Consider the following 20,487-nt stretch of genomic DNA (forward strand, 5'->3'; position numbering starts at 1 on the left):
TTGAGGGGCGTTTGAGCCACAGGGGGCATCCTTGGTTGGCAATTAACCCGCATTGCCCCAAGTCGGTAGTCGGCTGGAGTCGGCGGGTAGTTGAACTCCAAGTCGGGCTTTTGTTCTCCCCAGTCTTCACTTCTGGGTCTTTTTTTTTTTTGGCAATAAACTAATGAGCGACAAAATGCAAAAGCCGCAGACTGACGAAAAACGAGGCCAAAAGGGGAACCATTCACACTTGGCATGCAAGGTGTACAGTGAGAAATATTTGATGAACCATAAAAGGATACCCAGAAGCTATAATTCCAGATAACTAAAATGTCCAACATTCTTGCAGTGTAGAGTTCCTTGCACTGGTCCTTAATTAGAAGCCAACTCCCCAGAATCCAAGTTGGCTTAGACGATGACGATGACACCCAAACAGCTTGCAACTATGCACTATTAACCCTTTGTGCCTCATGTGACTGTCTATCTGTCTGTCTGGATGTAGTATGTGAGTGGATCTGGGAGTGCATGCGGGTGTCCTCGGCAAATCTCATTTAGCAATTTAGAAGCACACCCACTCACAGGCCTTGCTTTCTGTTTCTGGATACTGGATCCTGGCATTCCCGACTCACGTCCATCAGTCGTTTGCTCGTTTGCCTGCTCGCTCATTTAATTAACAGTCGCGCGCCACGCCATGAGTTCTCCCCAGACAAAAAGGAAAAATATTCGAAAGAAAAAAAAAATGAAGGAGGAGCAGGAGGTATGAGGTCTGAGGTCTGAAACCGAAGCTGGAACTGAAACTGAGCCTCAACCTTAAGGCGTGCTTTTGATGCTGATGCTGCTGCAATGATTCTTTCTTTCGGGCTCTCCTCCTTTGCCGGCAGATGAGCAAGTTGCATGTTTTTTTAATTATGAATTATCGTTCCGCCCTGCCTCACTGACTGACTGACGACTGCCTCACATGGAGCTTGTTGCATTTAAATGACATAATTACGGCGCATAAAGCAACTCCCACGCAGCCCGGGGACTAGTCGAATGGGCGGCATTTCAAAGGCAACAAAGGCAAATACTTGCTACACTTTAAGAAACTAAAATCAGTGCTTAGTTGCCAAGGAAGAGCACCTACTATTAATGCCAGTACCTTTTTGGACAGTGCAGCGACGATCTCTAGTACTCCGTAAATTAATATTTCCGAACTGGCGGCAGACAACTTGAAAAATTCCCGCACAACAATGCCCCACAAAAAAAAATCTTTATTCTCTATTTATATTGTATAACAATTTTATTTGCCCTCTAGGCAGCCACTTAACTGCCACGCCTCCTGCAGACTGCACTCGAGTATTATATTTTTTTTTTTGCCCCTTTCGGGAGCCGCAGAGATTCGCAAAAATTTGGACAATTGAGAGCGTATTTGAGCGTTAAGGCGCATATTATGTGTGCAAATATATTGCCAGCAAAAAATTATTTCAATTTTATTTGATTTTCGTGTATTTCCACTCCCCGCAACTCGTACTCGCACTCTATTTTTGCGGAACTTCAGAGTGAAGGCCACTTGTGAAAACCATTTTCATTATGAGTGGTGGGCAGCCAAATAAAAGCCAGAGTGGAAGAGTGGAATAAAAATAAAATTTATAATAAAACTGCAAATAAAAGGAATAAAATGGCATATCGATTGGCGAGTTCCACCCACACACGCCACAAACACATCTCCCATAATAGTCGATGGCCTAAACAAACAAAATGATGGGCGTCAATGAAGCGAATGCTAAAATGTTTGACTCTCCGGCGGAAAAAAACACACACATTTTATTTTAAAGGTGGGGTTGTGTCTGTTGATTATCAAGTACGGCACTTGCCGGCCCAGAGAACCATAAGCGATTGATTAGATTGATTAAGTTTTAATACGAATAAATAAAAAATAGGGACCGTGATAGAGATAGATTCCGATTGAAGTGCAATGGCTCTGATGAAGCCCCTGAGCTCTTCGCTCTTTGTATTGCATTTTAGTTCAGTTCTGGTTGAAGTATTTAACTTAATTGAAATTCTGTTTGACTTTGCGAGCGAAACCCTAAAAAATGCTTCAACAATGGCCAGCAGCAGAAACTGTCGAAAGAGGATAAGAGACAATGGGAATAGGATTTACAGGAGCTTAATGGGAAACAATGTAAATGGCAGGGAATAGCTAAGCTTAGCTCATCTGCGTGCAATTATTTCACGCACCAAGTGACAAACACTCGACTGCAAATGCAATTAATATGCTCGCAACCCCAATCGGAAAAAATTTAATAATAATTGAAAGCTTTCGCATAAAGGCTAATTAACTATCGATTGATTTTTTCGAAGAATTTAATTTTTTTGATTGAGAGCTTGTCGGCGAACAAAAAATATTACATGGCAATTATAAATGCCGGCCAATGGGTTTTGCAATTAAGCATCCATGCGACCGCACATTTGCATTAAAATGCTTCGCAATATTAGCAACAGAATCGAATATAGTTTTTGTCTATGAATATATTTAAGCTGATTAATAAAATGCGAAAATTGTTTGCAGGCTTAAATAATATTCAGAGAAAAAACTACAGGGGCTGCCACTCCTAGGGCGAGAATAGCGAACGTGCCAATGCATAACAAATGACTGTTACAGCCATAGTTTCTCCATTATAATATGATAATTACACCGGAGTAATCTCGAATCTGCCCGAACTAATAATTAATTTCATTGATTGCCCGGGTGCTTGAGCCCCAAGATAAATGGCCCTTAAAATGCGACGAGTATTTGCTGGCAACCATTCATCAAGTTCGGGCTTTGACAAAAAACTAAACAACTCGGTGTGTGTAGGGGTGTGTGTTAGTGGCACCGAAAATGTAAATGTGTGCGCGCTAATGAGCCTTAATGGCTTTTCACCCGAAAAGTAGGCAACACTTGTGAAAATTTTAATTCCCCGACACACGCACACCGAAAAAGAGGCCTGCTAACACCTCAGCCATGTGATTTATGAGCCACTAGCCCTCTAGGAACTTCCCCTTAGTTGGTTGAAGAAAATCCGCAGCAGCAGCTTTGCTCTGCTCTATGAAAACACTTAATGGTAATGCATAAAAACGCACTTAAATATTCCCACGCAATTAATTCGGCATTCGAGGCTGTACCGCTGTACTGGTTTTCTAGCGACTCTGGTGCTTTGCTTTGTTTGCTTAATTGGTAAACATTTTGTTACATTTTTACGAGCGGCAAGGTGAAGGCGGCAAATCAACCACTTACTCTGGATATATATTTATGGGGAGTTGGTACACGGTACCCATCATGCAGAACAGCAGAGCACAGAAGTCGCTGCACAGTTAATGGAGCAACTTTTAACAACGTTTACAGCAGCACACACGCACCCAGCGTTTAATATGGCCTTTTTATTGTTGCCCGCTACTTGCCTTTGTTAATTAAAACACAAACACGTGCAGTACGCATAAAATATTCAGCAGGGAGTCCCCTGCCTGGAGATAGGCTCTATACGAAAGTGATATCATGCGGCTTCTATGCTATGAAGCTTTCATCAAACATAGTCTAGGCAGTTGCCTAACATAAATTACGCAATGCCTCCCAACTGGCTACTGCCTTTGAGTCTCTCTGCATTTCAAAAATGAGACTCATCCTTAAAATATTATTTTCTTTTTTTTTTTAATTTAATCCATTTAACGAGTCGTTTTCATTACATTTATGAGGAAAATAACATTTTGGTTTATCAAAATATACAAAAAAATATGCACGTTCGCAACAAATACTAAAAAAGGAAATGGTTGTTTCGTGCCCCTTTGGCTGCTTGGCTTTTTATGCCTGTTTGCCTTAACTGGCGGGAATATTTCAGTTATGCTTTTTTCGCATGCCACCATCCTGGCAATCATATTCGCTTATCCTTGCAACCAGATCCCTTTCATGTCTGTTTGTTTGTCGTTATGTGCAAAACAATTTCATGTCCCGTTTGAGCCCTCTCTAGCTGGTAGCTGGTTGTGGTGCAACATTTTGTGGCTGCCAAAAATATGCGTATGTTTGTGCTAGTGCCACAAAAAATTCCACAAGGGTAATGCAGAGTAAATTCCTTGAATATGTTTGGAAAAACTCAAAATTGTACTTTAAGCAAGGGATTATTGTGAGAAACGCGACTTCTATAAAGTTAATTTTTCCCGGAAAAGTATAATTTTCAGAGGCACCCTTACAAAAATTGTGAAATACGTTAATGCATCCTCGCGCCTGGTACAGCTGGCAGGTCCTTTCCGCTTTCAATTCAAAAAATATGTAAAGTTGTGTTTGGCCCGAAAAATGGAAACAAAAAACACAAAAATGGTTTCGTCATGAAAGATGCAAAGAGCGTCGACATGCCAAAGGATAACCCAAAAAATGTGTGAAGACTGGGATGAAGGCGGGTGTTGTTCCGAGGGTTAGCAAAAGGGCATCATGTGTACGAAAATTTCATAAGCGCAAAAATTACTCGTATATGAAATATGAGTTTGCGCTTTAAGCTGCTTTCGGTGGCCGGGGTGCCTCTTTAATGTGCTGAAAATGTGAATTAAATTGAAATGGGCCTGGTTATCTGTCATGGAGTGTTCCGCATCCATGGTGGTCTGTGGTCAACCGAACTCCGCAACTGCGAAATGCGAAATTCACCTTGAACAGCAATGGAGATGATGTCCGGAGCAGTCGCCCAGCTGCCGCAATCAACTGCACCAGAGTTGGCAAAAATCTTGATGCAATTATTCATATAAAACGCAACACGCACGAATCTCCAAAATGAAACGCAGTCCAGGCCCAGCCAGTTGAGATGCAAAACTCTTTCGGTTTCAGTTTCGGTTTCGGGGCTGCTGGCTGAGTTGAAGGTGTGTGCCCAGCGGCAACAGCTGCGATCAGAGGCCCTGCGATCTGGCATCTTGAATCTGTCCCAGCTCCACTGATCCTCCACTGACAGTTTTCCTGGGAACTGGTCCTCTCCAATACGAAATTCATTTGTCATGCTTATAATTGTCTCACTCCGTCGCTGCGCTGTGCTGGCTCGCCGGGCAAATTGCAATTTTAAGGGGCTGCCTTCGGTGTGTTTCTTGCTTTTTGTGTTTTTTCCTTCAGATGCTCTTGTTGTGCGTGGCCCGCAGATTGGCAAAGGCAGCAATTTTAATGAAAACGTTTTGGCCCAGCCCCACACTGGCAGAAATTTAAATATAGGCTAAGAACAAAATAAGAGATCCACTGGGAATGTCAAGAATTCTTTTGAAAGGACTATTTTTAGAAACTAATTAACCAATATTTAAATAGTTTATCATATATAGGCAAGGACTGGAATTGGGAGCCTCCTATTTTCCCCAGTGCATATTCAAGCCAGGTCTGAGATCATGGGCTGCCTTCACGTAGCCCTTGGATGGGTCTGCCGCCTGTGTGTGGGGCCGCCTCGATTGCTGTCAGTAATTATGCTTAATTTTTGGCTGTTTGTTTGTATTCTTATTTTTTACTTGGATAGCATTTCCCGGGGCATCGGAAGCAAAGTGAAAGGGCATTTGAGGCAGTTGAAACATTTATTTCGGCTGCCCAGGAATCTCGAGGAGTCTCCCCATCTCCACGAACCCATCCGGGCCCATGGCTTTTGTCTGTATTAAGTTGTTTGGCAGCTGCTGCTGCTCCTGCTGATGCTTCTGCTTCCGTTGGATTGAGAAAATAAGAACGAGGATGAGTGGATGATGATGCCCCCGGATTCGTTGTTTAAAATTGAATAATGCCCGCTCATTTGGTTTTATGACATTTCGATAATGATGATTGTTTGTGTGTGCTTTGCCTTTGTTCTGGCATTAACTTTATAAGGCAAACAAATTGTTGTAATTTAGCGGCAGCCAAGAGCGCCAAGCCAGCACAGAGTCTGAGGACAGCAAAAAAGCCAAAAAGACCGAAAAGACCGCAAAAGCCAGAGTCTGTCGACATTGACGCGGTAATTCAATGCAGCGAAATCGTATAATTCCCAGACAGCGGCGATCAAAACGCGCAAGAGGGCTAAGAAAACAAGTCAAGAAAAATAAAAAAAGAAAAAGAGCAGAGGCTGAAAATGAAATCGATCATGATTGAAATCGAGCAGAGCAGAACGTCTCTGAAACTTGGAGCAGTTGAGCAGGGCGAGTGTTTTGTGAAACATCAACATTTTGACAGGCACACAAATCCTCTTGAAAATGAGATTTATAAAACACAGACCCCGCCAAGCAGCCAAGCAGCCAAACCAGCCAAGAGCAACCATCAACCAGCCAAGAGCAACCGGCAACAATAAAAACCCAAACCCGACCCGGCGAAAAAAGGCAAAGTCATTGTCAGTTGCGCTTGGCTGCAAAATCTTAAAAGCAAACAGAACAAAAAGATATATACATGTACATATGTATGTATGTAGGTACGTACTATGCGGTTTAATGTGTAACATGTAGCCAGGTTGGACTGTCTGCTGTGTGTTGTCCCAGCTTCGATCGTTTTTATTTTCATTTTCAAGACATTGTAGTGTCATTTCAGCGACCGCAGCATGAAAAGCAAATAAAGAGCAACAAAAAAACCTGGCATCACATTGCAACGCATCCCGTCCAAACCCATCCGATCCGATCCAATTCGATTCGATTCAATCCGAATCCAGAATTCAGAATCCAGAATCCGAATCCGTGGAACAATCCCGGACTTTGCTGCAGCTTTTAATTAAGCCAAAGAGCAACTGGTTGGTTGGTTGCCTGCCGGACGTCTTCGCCTCCGACATCGTCTTGGCCAGCTAAAAATACAGAAAAAAGCTTAACACAAAACAAGTAAAAAGCCAAGAAAAATAATTTATCTGCCGCCGCGCTACAGATACACGCGTATCTGATTCTGTATCTGTATCTGTATCTGGCCCTGCAGTACGTTGTATTTGCTTTGTTTGCTCAAGCTACAGTTTATCTCTGGTCCGCTCTTTCCCTCAGAATCTGATTCGGATTGTGATTCTGACTCCACTGCTGAAGCTGCCCCGCTGAGCCAGCAACACCCCAGATATCGCCAACTCCCAGTGCGTTGTGGTACCCTAGAAAGGTGGACTCTCCAGGGTAAACCAGGGTTCCCAACCTCTAGAATAGTTGTCTTTACAAAGACCCTGAATTAGAAGACTCTGTACCATAAAGAGTAACAGTAATATTTTATACTTTTGGTTTTTTGAAGAACTACTGTCATGAAAGGTATCTCCAGTTCGACAGAATTCCGCAATCTTGTTTTTTTTTTTCAAAACCAAAACCCAATCCCAAGCCAGAGCCGTGGCTCAGCCCGGCAGCATCTCACGTTCATGCGTGGCCACATTTTTTGCCGCGCTGCCTGCGTTTTGTTCGTTTTTATGGCAATAATTGCAACTTGATGACTTAATTGCGGATGCAACTTGTTTTCCAGCTTCAGATTTAGCCTCGGCTCCAGAGGCAGCACCCCGTATGCCTGGAAATTGAATTTTTCCACCTGGTCTGTCCCGCCCGACTCCAACTCCGACTCCAGCTCCGACTCTATTTTTTTTTTCATTCGGTTTTAAGCAGGATATGCTTTCATTACTATAGATGGATAGTAGATAGGCTAGGGAATGGGCAGGTGCGGGGGGCCGATGGAGATGCAATTTACCCCATTGCATAAGCAAATAAAAATTCATTAATTTATGACTGCCAACGGGCAGAGCAAACCAACCAGCCACCAGCAAGCAGCAACCAAAGTTGCCGGCTGTAGAGTTTGGAGTTTCGAGTTATTTTTATAATCGCGGCAACGTGACATTTATGCGAGTGTTCATGTAAATGATTATTACGTGCCGCAGACGCAGACTCCCTGCTGTCTGCCCCGCTCTGCTTTTGGCCACCTCCATGGAGCTGCCACCTCCTCCTGCCACTGCCATCACCCGTCTCACTGTTTGCCGAAGTAGATTTCATTTGATTTATTTGCCCCAGCAGCACTATCGCACCCCTCCTGCTCTCGCCACCAGCACCAAAGTAATTTTATGTTTAATTAAAAAGAATTCTGCGTCATTTGCTCGAAGAGCAGCCGGAGAAACTTTGATGGACATTTCTGCTATTCACGCTGTTGGCTCTTCGCTGTCGATTGTTGTTTGTGTTGCTGTTGATATTTATGTTTAATTATAGTTAACATGTTTTGTATGTCCACAAGACACTCGGGCGGAGGGTTAAATGGAGCCAAGTGGGAATGGTCGATGGGAATGTCTATGTCTGTGCACGACTTTGATGTTCGTTTTGTAATTACATTGCGTGGGCCATATTCAAATCGGGTTTCCAGATACAGTGCGTATCGGAGCTTTAAGACGGCTGTCCATCATTCGCCTTTATGTTGGACAGGCTAGTTATAGGATAGGTAATAATTACGGACTTCCGGGAGGTAACCACAGCTTTGCAATAAAACAAATCAATAGAAAGTATTGGTGAAAATCTCCTATAAAGCCACTTAGCTTTGATTGATGGCTTCCCAGAGGCTTGATGGCCCTCTCTTCTTTTATTTTTATAAACTGCAATTACTGAAACCCCAAAAACACACAATTTAATTAACATTTCTTTCCAATCTCTTTTCTTTCCAGGTAAGTCAAAAGTCGAACTCGAACCCTCTTCTTCCATATCGAAACGTTTTGTCAGACATTAAAGTCGAAACGTGGGTTAAATGTAAAACGTAAGTGACTTCAACTTCCCCCCGCCGAAAACTCCAACTGCCAACTGCAATACATAAGCTCTCCCAAATAAAAAAAAAAAACATCCAGAAAGGGAATCAAAAATTGATAAGACCCGCCCCGCTACGTAGGGAGTTTAAAAACTCATTTAGTGTCCAATCAAGCGGCCATAAAATAAAGTCAATAAATCAAGCATAAAAGTAACAAATGCACGGGCAGCTCTCAGATAACACGCACACTCACAGATACAGATACAACTGAACCGATACCCCCACCCATGCCGCCGTTCACAGACTGCATTTCAATAAAAATTCGATACGTTTTCGGGCTGTGGCTGGAGCTGGGGATGGGGCCTGGCCAGATTGAGATGGGAGGGGAATCAAAGCCTCCCCAGCCCTGCCTCCTCATCTTTATCAAGGTGTGATGATCACTTGCGTGCCATCGGCGCCTGACTTGCATTTCAGTTTTCAGTTTTAGTTTCGGGGAGCATCGCACCTCGCCACCTCGGCACCTCCGACTTCTCTTTAACTTCTGGCCCGGTCGAGGTCTGCTCTTTGAAATTCAATAAAAATAAATCGAAATGTCACAGCGCTGCGTGTTTTCCTCAAGTGTGAGGTCCCGCAGCTCTCAATATTCCTCATGAAAAATAACAAAAAGAAAACCAGAAGCTGTAAATGACATTGTGGACAGCAAAATTCATTGGAAATTCAATCCGCCAGCTAACTAAATATATTAATTTCAACAAATGGAAAATTAGTTGGCTTAAAAAGCTATTGAATTACGCGAGGGGGCGAGTGGACAGGTGAGATGTAATATTTGGGTCATACGGGATATTAGTTTTTAGATCTCTGGAGATTGAGAACCTAATATTCTACACTTGAGTCAAGGTGTCACAGTTTCAGATCAAGCGGATGCGATTAGTATTGTTTTGAAAGGTACCGGAGTACCCGGGGATACCTGGAGGAATAAATTAATATTTCACCCTGTGGGTGTGTGGGTTTCGATTCAGAAAAAATCAACAATCGATTGTATGCGACCGCACATAAATCCCCCAAAATGAGAAATGTATAGCACCCCGACTTCGGTCGTGGGGCCTCATCAGCGGGGGTCTGCCACATCCATCCCCTTGGTCTCAGGTCTCGGTGCCCTGTCTCTGTCTGCCGGCAATTTACCCTTCTCCCTCTGAGGGCAGAGACTAGCCACAAATTGGTCGTGTTCAGCTTTAAATCGTTTTACGTAGTTTCCATCGAGACAAGTTTCGCGGCCCCGTAAATGTTTGCCAAATGTGGCGCTGTTTGTAAATCACGCACGCTGCAAGCTGCACGCAACCACCTCGTCGTCGTCGATCGATTGCCTCCGCGGGTCTGTCTCTTTCCTTGGTGTATACCCATCTCTTTCTCAGTTGGAACCGTAGCCCCCCACCGCCTGGCGATCGGTCGAGTATGTTAATCTTGGTCAGCCGTGACTTGGCCCCTCCGCTGCGCTCCTTAAGACCGACGCAGTGCAGCACATGGGTTAAAATTTATGCGCTGTTCAAACGGCGCGTAATAAATTTGTTTGCTCCTCAACTGTGCGCGCATGTTCACTGAGACTGTTGGTAGAGGGGGTGGGTGGGGGCGGTGACGGTGTCGAATCTGGGGCTAAAGCTGGAAGAGGAGCTGTCCCAATCCCAATCCCAGTCCAAACTCCAATACCAATTCAGATTCCGAGTCCAGTTTCCAATTCCAATCTTAAAGCCAATAACCAAACTTTTCCACTCGAGAAAAAATATTTACTGGCTATATTATAGAAAGATGGTATATATATTTATTGGCCAGTATGGAAGGATATACTTCTCGCAGTGCAGCAATCCTATTGCTGCCAATGGCCACTTCATTTTGTAGCTTTTAACAGCATTTCAGCATTCTTCTGTATTTGTTTATCTAAACGTTTTATTCATTTGTGGGCCTGTTGCTGCTTGCTGCTTGCTCCTGGGCCCTGAGTTCCCAACCAGAGTTTCCGAGCTGGCATTGCTTTATCTCTTGGTCAGTGTCTCGGCTCTGGGCTGCAGTTCGTGCTGCCTGTGTTTTCAAGGCGGCCTAATTGATGCGCACTTGGTCGGGTATCCTCCCCCATCCTCCATCCTAAGCCCCTTAATCCCTGGGATGTGTGTGTTTTCGGCCAGCGCGGCATCTGCGCATGTGCAACATTCACACTTGGCTTGGCTCGCCCGTCGCCATCTCCGGAGTTGATTGCACATTTTATTTGCGCATTTATTTGCATTTTTTCTCACACCGCCGCCGGTTTAACTGGAGCCCAGTTCCGTTCCGATCCGTTTGGTTTTCTGGCTTTGGTTCTGGTTGTCCGGAGTCGGAGATGGTCCCTCTTGTTTGTTTTTGCAATGCCACTGCCCCATTGCCAATGCCAATGCAATTCAATTGTCTTCAGGTTGAGCGCATTTCGTCTTGGCCTTCTTCATTTGTTTGTTTGTTTTCCTGCAGCAACTGGGGGGGTTCGGCTTCCTCGGGTTCTCATGTTTGCCGCCGACGGACGACTGATGCCGATGCCGCCTCCTTTAATAGTTCATTTAGTTTGCATTTTTATGAAGTCTTTGTGTGGGTTGTGTAATAAATTTAACTCAAGTTTATTTATGTGCCATCGCTGAGACATTTATCACTCAATTTGAAGGCGTAATTGGGCGCAAAACGACAGGAGGCTGCCACAGGAGTTGCCTGCCGCAACAGCGAAGTAGATGCCCAACTGGAGTCAAGTTAAATCAACTCCTGACGACTGACAGCCGATATGGCATCTGTGTTGCATATTTTGCATATCGTTATGCAGTTGCTCAGTCCTCTTGTTTTTCCGCCTTTTCTGTTTGTGGCAGTCGATGCAGTTGCTCCTCTTGATTGGCAACGCCTGTAGATCCCGGAGTTGGCCGAAATTGGATGATCCCCGCTAAGGGGACATGATCTTAACGGTTTTGCGATTCGTGTCGTGAGGAGGCAATTTCAGTTAATTTGCATATGACACTTTTTTGAATGATATCCTCGTTGAGGGGCTCTTCACACGCTGCTACAAAACCAGACCTCACTAATCCATTATAGACTTACCGTTCGACAAATAAAACACCTCTATTTAGACATCTCTATTGGTATTCCCTCCTAAATATGCTAATGAATATCCATAAACCTATTAAATGGAAATTCAGTGCCCACCTGCCCGTTTGTTGCATACATATGTCAAGCTGAATGATTCGAAAAATGTCCGAAATTAATTTACTGCTTCATCAAGCATCAATTTTGCCATTTCCCCACTCGAATTGTTTCCTGTCCCGCCACTTGCCACCTGCCACCAAAGAGCTCCCCTCCGAATTTCAGAACCCAATTTAATAGTTTGCATAGAACATAGAACAATGCCAACTTTCGCACATTCAAATCTGCTTAACAAGGGAGATACAGGCACACACACCTGAGTGGAGACAGGAATTACTCCCATTCGGCGGACACGTGTTGTCTGGCACCAGTGGTTTTGCCATCCGAGGCATCAGCGTATTTAAACAATGGCCAGCAGCGCTGAAAATGTCGTTTAGCAGCACCAGAGAAAGCATTTAAACAATAAATAAGCAATTTATGCCACAATGGGCCAGTCTGAGTGGGTGGCTGGTCAGTCGGACGAGTGGCATGCAAAAAGGATACAAAAGAAATCGAGCTTCATTCAACACATTTTCAAATTTCATTTCATCAAGAGGGACGATCTGATGAAACTGATGTTTCTCAAAACCCAGTATTTTATAATGTAAAATCTTGATTATTTAACAGCTACAATGCTTACATTGGAGCTTCATTGGAAGCTATATTTTGTACTCTATAGATAGAGTACTTTTCAGTCGACTTTCAAAACTAGAGACATCGACAAATCCACTGTTTTGTTTTGGTTTACCCCGCCGGCAGCAACAGTGTGTTTCACCAAAAACTTTTGCCTCCAAATTGCAACGCTGCTCTTTCTTTTTCCCCACCTGCCAGCTCCCCAGACGGCTTTGTTTTGTTCCTATTCCGAATCGGCTTCAGCTTCCGTCTGCCATTTGTTGCTGTCTGATTGCCCGCAAAAGACTAGTGGCCAGTGGGTGCTATACACATATAGAGTACCGGAGGAGCACCACCGGAGGAGGATCAGGAGGAGCCTCGCCATCAGTGCTCGGCTGTGCTGGACTGGGCGGGCAAAAAATCGAATTTCCCGTGCGGACTGATTCGATTTGGCGTTGCAATTTCACGCTGTGTTATTGCAAAGTGGCTGCAACTGTCGGCGCCAGGCAGCAGCTCCTCTCGAACCTCTCCCCAACCCATGTAGACCTCCTCTCGACCTTTCCAGCCACTCTGACGATTCGAAAGCCACAGCGGCAAACTCACCAGTCCGCTCGTCTGTCCAGCAGCTACCAAAATAGCAATTTCGATGGCGCGCAACAATGGCCAAAAACGAGGGAATAGAAAAAAAAATTCCTAACGAAACCAAACCGAATCAAGCCGGGAAAAAAAATCTCATTTAGTGACGAATTAAGCGCCAAAACAGACAGGCGATTCAGTTTGTCAGACAAGCGCTAGACCCCGACATAGATACTAGAAAAGTAAACTGAGAGAAATGGGGGCTAACCACTTCAAAGGACATACCAGAGCTGAAACCACAATAGGGATATAGGATATAGGGAAAACGAGACTAAGTAGGTATCTTTCAAAAGCCTATGGTTTATTTGCGGTTTTTTTCAGTGCAGCAGGTTCAGGTTGAGGTCTAGGCCCCGGTTTTGGGTTCGTTTTCGAGTTTCAGTTTCGGTTTGCAGGACCAGCCGGGACGGTCACCGAACGGGAGAAGGGCACTTGTCAAGTGCAGGACGGCGGCAGTAGATGAGTCGGCACTATCTATGGCCTGGCATCGATTGGTTTGGCTCGGTCCAGGGTCCTTTACCTCCCAGATGCCCCTCCCCCCGCGACTCGTTTGCTGTTTATGGCCTTAAACGCCATTTTGTGCGCACTCATTCACGCCACGGCTTGACATTGCCTCGCAGTCCTCTGGCATCGCAGCATTGTGGGTCTGCTGCAGGATTCCGGGATCCCGGGGATCCATTGTCTGCCACGAGTCAGCCCCCAACTGCCACCGCCACATCCGGATCCACGGATCCACTTCCTGTGGGTGCAGCCACTCGCCCATTCTGACAGATTGTTGCAAGGGCAAGTGCAATATTAGAACATGATTTATTTATGCAATTTTTACCATAAAGCGAGCAATTTTCGTTCGTGAGCTTCGCCCGCGCTTCCATTTGGCATTTGTCTATCATTTTCGAGAGCGAGTGCGAGCTTACAATTTGTTTTCGACCCGGATCCGGGGTATATATCCCCTTGTAGTGCCGTCATGTCCATTAGTCGATGTGTCGGCACGTCAATTTGTTTGTGTCTGTCTGTCCGACTGTCGGTTGGTTGGTGATGGTTTTCCGCCATCATCGCGCCGTTCTATCGACGGCTCTGACTTGCAGGATTGGCGCTTGGAATTATGATATGGCGGAGGTGAACGGCAGGATTCCGCCGAACTAGTGCTGGCTGGTGCACTCGCATTTGGCAATTAGCCGCGGCATTCTGACTGTAATTAGTGCAGGGCCAAAATGCTGAGAGGGTTAGCTAATGGAATGGTTTTAAAAGGCAGCAGGCGCAAGGATGCTTCACTCCCCATTTGTGAAGAGAAGATAATTATGGGAACCTTGCAGGATAGTTAACTTTTAATGTAAGCCCCGAAACTGTCAATGGAAAAGGACTCAAAGAGAGAGGTCCTCATCCATCAAAGACCCCCACCCGCCTCCACACCTCCGCCACCAAATCACTTGCCCCACCTCGTCCATCATCCTGTTGAAATAACCAACGCAATCAACCGCAATCAACACGAAAGAGCCAAGAGCAATAAAAAAGAAATGCATAATCAACATTTTTATCATTAGCGATAGAGATAGAGAGAAATATGCAAAGCAGCTCTGAGGTAGGAGTTGGAGCCAAGAATTTCCACCAAGCGGGGTGGGGTAAGCGAGAAATAAATGAAGCGCATTATAAATGCCAGAGTACATGCTAACTACAACAATTATCCTTAATGTTGCCATTGGGGGTGGGAGACGCGAAATATCCTTGTCCGCGACTGAGCTGTGCTGATCACTTGCTGAAAAGAAATTCAAATTAAAATGCCTCGTCCCTTGGTATGCAAAATAGTTTCAATTTTCCATCGGACGGCGCAGCAGGAATGCTCATTATTCAAGTGGAAAAGGAAATCTATACCAGCAGAAGTGGAAATAAATATCGAGGAATTCAGGACATCGAATCAATATCCTGGCCGGTCGCGAGTGAAATTGCAGTTAATTATGGAGGACTATGGCATGTTGGGTCCCGTCCAGCCCTGGGCCTATTGATTCACGCTAATAAAGCTGGCCCGGACTGCTAAACAGAGGACAAACGCCTGTTAACAAGGCGCCCGGAACACGCGATCGACACCATTACCAACACCCTGGAGTTGAGGAACTTCGGGGTGGGATATCCTTTCGGTGTAATCAGAGCCAGCTGCCAACTAGCGTCTGCATTCCATTTACCTTGCTCAGAGCACTTTTCAATTATGTTATTAAAACAAGCAAACGGCCAGTTAAGGACCTTTTGCCAGGACCTGCCCAAACATTGCGTGTCTGCCCGGCTGGCTGGCCGCCTCATATCGTTAAATGTGTAATTTCTTTTTTCCCCTTTTTTTCTGAATTTCTTAACAGCCAGTAACTCATAAATGCTGCACAGCGCAATAGTAAATGGCAGTGTGGCAAACATGAAAATTCAATTATGAATACCTGACTTAAGGTTGACGCCCCGTAATTTCAACTCCCTGCCCCCTTGCAGCAACCGGGTCTGTGGCTCAAGGCAATTTGCATGGGTAAATATTGTAAATCTATGACGGGTTTGCAATCATTTGCAATCGGAGAACCGCAGACGTCATGGAACTCGCACAGACATCGTCTAATTATGTCGAGGAGCAAACAAGATACTCGCACAAACGTACAAACGCATCCAGCCAGCAGATGCAAATAAAAATAAATATTTACATTCAATTTCGACAAACCAGCGAGCGCCAACTTGCCAAAGGAAAATTGTGCGTAAAAAGAAAGGGGAGTGGGTACGGAAGCGGTAGCCAGATCGTGAGCGTTCAACGCATATTTGTTAACCTCAAGCAACAGACCGAAACCTGAACCCCAACCCAGCACCAAAACCTGAACCACACGGAAAGAAAATGGCTAGACCCTCTAGAACTTAAAGAACCTTTAGGATAAAGGGTTCCCCACACCCCTACTTGTTTAAAGGTTCATCTCTACCTTTTGGTTATGTTCCAACCTTTTAATCATCATTGACGATCTTCTATTATTTTGTCTCAGTGCCGAACGAGTTCGATGGCGATGCCGCCCAGACAAAATCGATTACCGACTGATTGACTGAATCGCTGGGTCCCCCGAGCCCATGGTAGGGGGCTGCTGCAGGTTAAGTTTGGCATATAGATATATCGCTATCGCTTTGGAGGATATACATCTATGGCTATGGCAACTGCATCGCGGCAAGGCTTCGACGAATGCCAGTTAAAATGGTAATTGACTTTTGCGCGGAACCGCAATGTGTTTGTAAACTTGTTGCCATGTTGTCTATGTATACAAACAACAACCCACTCTGCGATGAGCTGTTGCAATATTGCTGCTCCTGCCCCCTGCGCTTAACTGGAATGCGATTGCAATTTCGCAAAATGCTAGCATAAGCCAAGGCGCACCAGCCCTGCTCCTGCTTCGGCTCCTGCTCGCTTGCCATAATGTCATATTAGAGTTTATCAACTGGCATGGCTATGAAAATTTAGAGCACAGTGCCGAGCTATTCCGGCTCCTGCTACTGCTGGTGCTTGCCTGCAATTTTCAATTTCGCGCACACTTTGCACAGATAATAGAAATTTCTTTCTTTCCTCGAGCTCCTGCCGCCTTCCTGCTTTCCCAGCTATACCAGCTTGCCCGCTTTTATGCTTTTCCTCTGCTGCCTGCTGCTACTGCGTTTATTGACACAAATCGCAAACGCATTTGGCATAAGTACCGGCCAACAAGCTGCCTGCCACCCACCACTCTCCATTCGTACTTATTGTTTTTTCCCCCCTTGAAGTATCTGGGTTATGAGTGGTTTAATGGCAGGCACGAGCTTTGTTCAGCTTTGTTGGTTAGTGTTCTGGCCGAAGTTCTAGTGCAGGAACTATTTCCTAAGCTGCTTACGGAGCTGTGTAATGCCCTGCTTAGACAATTGTTAAAGGGAGAAAATGCAAAATGGAAATGCCGACTTTGAGATATGGGCCCTTAAACATTAAACAAGATAAGATTCTAATGCTCCAAATATTTGTAACAAAATATTGCTAATTATTCAAAAGCACTTCATTCAGAGACCCTGCTAATCAAATTCCCTCCGCCAACAGGCGGAAAATATTCGCATAATTATGACTTCAGCGGTTACAGTCTGGCAAATTTTCCATGTGAATGAATTTCGCACAATTACACACGCGTAGGCAGGCAGGGATAGGAAATCGGGTAAAAAAATAAAATGAAATAAAAGGGAAATAATAAGAAATATTGCGACAGGGGGTGTGGGCACATGTCAGCACTCGACGGCGGAGGCAGATCAACTTCATTCACAATTAAGCTAAAAATACAAGCCCCCAGCTGGATGAATAAAATTTATTGTCAAGTGCAGAGTCGCAGCATTTTCAAGATGTGTAACAGTCTCGCACTGTAGCCGAAATAATTGAGCAGCAGGGAAGCACCCGGGAAGGACAGCCGAGACCGCCGGGAGTAGTCTGGTTCAGGTCTAGAGGTGTAACAAAGCGAAAACTCGCTGGGAAAGCCAGCAACTGAGTGGCAGGCAATGGAAATGGAAAATGGGAACGTTGATGGGAGGAGTCGTGCTGTCGCTCACAGAAAAAAAATCCGACAAAAAAAAAATAGCATTGAAATAAAGGGAGGGATGGGCCGGGCAAATCAACAACGCAATCTTAATGAAGGCAATAATTCAAACAAAATGCAAAATTCCCTCAAGAAAGTCAAGTCAAGCCAAGTCAGAGTGGCTGGCTGCGTTGAAAAATTGCCGCCAGTGAGAAGGAATTCCTTGTTGAAATTAAATTTTTACAAAATCAAATAAAATCCAGTGCCAGTCGTCAGTCACTCACCAGCTCGATTCCCTCGGCCCGGCTCGACTCCCTCGGTGTTGTTTCTCTTATTAATTAGTTTGTATATTTTTGGCATACGAAATTGTTAAACATTTTAGCCCGGCTGCAACAGCACACATTAAGTGGCAACATTTGTCAATTTGTTTTGGGTTGTAATTTTCGGTCCACCCGAGGTTTCGGTGGCTCCGGGTCAGCACCGGTCCCTCCGATCCGGAGTCCGGACCCCGGTGTGTTTGTGTGTAGTTAATGGCCGTACATTTGCCTAAATAATGAGCCACCGGTGTATTGCTTTGAATTCGATTTGGCTTGATTAAAAATATATTTCATCGGTCGAGGACCGTTTCTGTATAAGTGGGTCGTCGTTGTGGGTGGATCGTCGTGGGCTGTGAGAGTGAAACAAAAGTCATGGGGCAGCTGAGAAGCTAATCAGGCAAATGTGGCACACTTTCCCGATGAGGTGAATTCATTAGCCCTGGCATGGGGATAGTTGCTTTTCCGGGGAAAGGACAAATGAGTCAAGTCGTCATCCAGATGGCATTGAGTAATGTTGTAATGGCCTTTGGAATAAGGGGAATTACTAAATTTAAATGATAGATATTCGTAGACTATATAAACCTCCACATTTTGGCATCAAATCCAATCTTCCGCCATGTTTACCCAAATCCAAAGCTTCTCATAATTAAAAGTGGAAAAATGAAAACTTGCGCTTATTTCCCTTTTCGGCTGGCAATGCAATTTTCACTTTTTTTCTTGTGTCGCTCCGGTTTTCTCGTTTTGTCAAATAGCCTCAAGGCGGAGCAAACAGGGCAAACTTTCGAAATTTAACGCCGGTCACAATGGGGCGCACCAGGAATTGTTGCCTGCCAGCCGCAGAACGCCGTAGAACAATTATAACAACCGGGCCAGTAGCAGGAGCCGGAGCAGGAGCAGGAACAGAAGCTGACGCTTTTTCGGTCTTATGCAAACAGGAAACGCATAATGAACAAAGTCCGAGTCCAAACGAGTAGCTTACACGCCCGGAGAGCACGCGACTCCGGGACTAACTCGCAGGACTCGCAGGGTGCACAGGTCTCCAGACGCCGGCTCCTGGCTCCCGGCTTCTGGTCTCTCATTCATTCATTCATTTTTGAGCGGTTTCGTGGTTAACAACCGCTTCCTTATCCTTATTATTTTAATGCCTGCGGCAGCGTTCCATCTTACTTACATTTTTCAACTCCAACTCGCTGCTGCCGTGTTGTGGCTTAAATATTTTAACTACTGCACTTTGGCCAACAAAACACTGAAAAAAATGCGTATTGGCAATGAACAGCGAGGCCAGAGCCTAGTAGACAGTTCCTTGGCTTACCTTATATTAAAGATCATGCAATTTTTTGTCCAGTGTACTAGTTGTCTGTCTGGAGCCTTCGTCTTTGTGCCCATAATTGGGGTTAACTGCGTTCAGCAGGTGAGGCAGCTCCTCCGGCTGGCATTGTGTTCCAAAGTGTGCCAAAAGGAAAGTGCTGGAGTCGACCGTGCTGGGGTTTAATTTTCGGTTTTTATTTTCTTCGCATAGCTGGGGGGGCCAGCAATTAACTGCAATTGAAAGTGAAATTGAATTCGCAGTGACTTTGCAAAACAAAGAACACAGAACCGGAAACAAATCAAACGATGCTGCAATAGATGGCGTGCTTTTGACAGAGTGTCAGAGTTGACACGCATGCTGAGGAAATTCAATTAAACATTTTTCAACCATTCTCCTCCGCTTTGGGGCTTTTTCCTCTCAGGTATGGCGCTCTTTCGCCGTCTCATCGTCGATTCAGTTGATAATTATTTTTACGCGCCGAGTTGCAGGGTAAAGTGCATTAAAAATGCAAATGGCAACACTTTGCCACTTTGATGCCAGTGTTGCCCGTGTTGCCAGTGTTGTCACGTTGCCGTTTTATTAATTTATTAAATTAAAAACAACGCAAAAGGAGCGACGAACGCGTGGCCCGGCCAGTCTCCACTCTGGCATGTGTAATTGTAAATTTATGAGCGTGCCACAAATAAAAAGGAGGCACAACCCAGGCCCAGAACCAGAACCAGGCCCTGGCCCAGGACTAAAAAAAACAGGCCAGAAATAAAAGCAACAGCAAGAGTTCAACTGGGGCGCACTGTCAATCGTGTTGCATGAATTATTAATTATTTGCTTTTCGCACAAACACACACACTCACAGACATATTTAAAAGATACAAAAATACACAAAGCGGCGGCAGTGTTGCAATGCGGCACTCGGCTGTCAGCTCTGCCACTTTGACAAGGGAAACACTAATAAAATTATTAACCAAAATGGCAAAAAAGGCATTCAATTTGAAGCGTTGCCGATTGCCAGTTGCCAATAAAAAATAAAAATACTGAAACCGAAATTAGTTTAATCTAATTATCTGTCACGCTTTATTGTCTTAGAACGAATGGATTTTCGAAAATGAAACGAAAAGTCAATGGTTGGGATTTTTTTCACTTTCCATAAAAAAACGGAAGGACTCAGGGTGGAGGAGCGTCCTCCCTTTGGGATAGGTAATATGAGAGTCCAACCCCGGGGTCCTTGCCACGCAGGACTCACCCTCCTCCACGGAGCTGTCTTATTTGTACTGCGTT

General features: G+C 44.8%; 1 protein-coding gene and 1 long non-coding RNA gene across 6 annotated transcripts in view; one reads left to right on the plus strand and one right to left on the minus strand.

Annotated features, from left to right (window-relative positions):
- Positions 1 to 20,487, plus strand: part of SKIP (Shal K[+] channel interacting protein) — a 143,424-nt gene that overhangs the window by 48,670 nt on the left and 74,267 nt on the right. The gene's annotated exons all lie outside the window — the stretch shown is intronic.
- Positions 17,903 to 19,710, minus strand: LOC138926469 (uncharacterized). 2 transcript variants are annotated; one of them, XR_011443018.1, is made up of 3 exons: positions 19,216 to 19,710; positions 18,486 to 19,149; positions 17,903 to 18,447 (listed from the first exon to the last, which is right to left on the minus strand). It is a non-coding gene; the product is annotated as an uncharacterized lncRNA (long non-coding RNA). The 2 variants fall into 2 exon arrangements; XR_011443017.1 differs by having other exon boundaries at positions 17,907 to 18,427.

Source organism: Drosophila bipectinata, chromosome 3R (genome assembly GCF_030179905.1).
Source record: "Drosophila bipectinata strain 14024-0381.07 chromosome 3R, DbipHiC1v2, whole genome shotgun sequence".
In the NCBI taxonomy this organism is placed as follows: Eukaryota; Metazoa; Arthropoda; class Insecta; order Diptera; family Drosophilidae; genus Drosophila; species Drosophila bipectinata.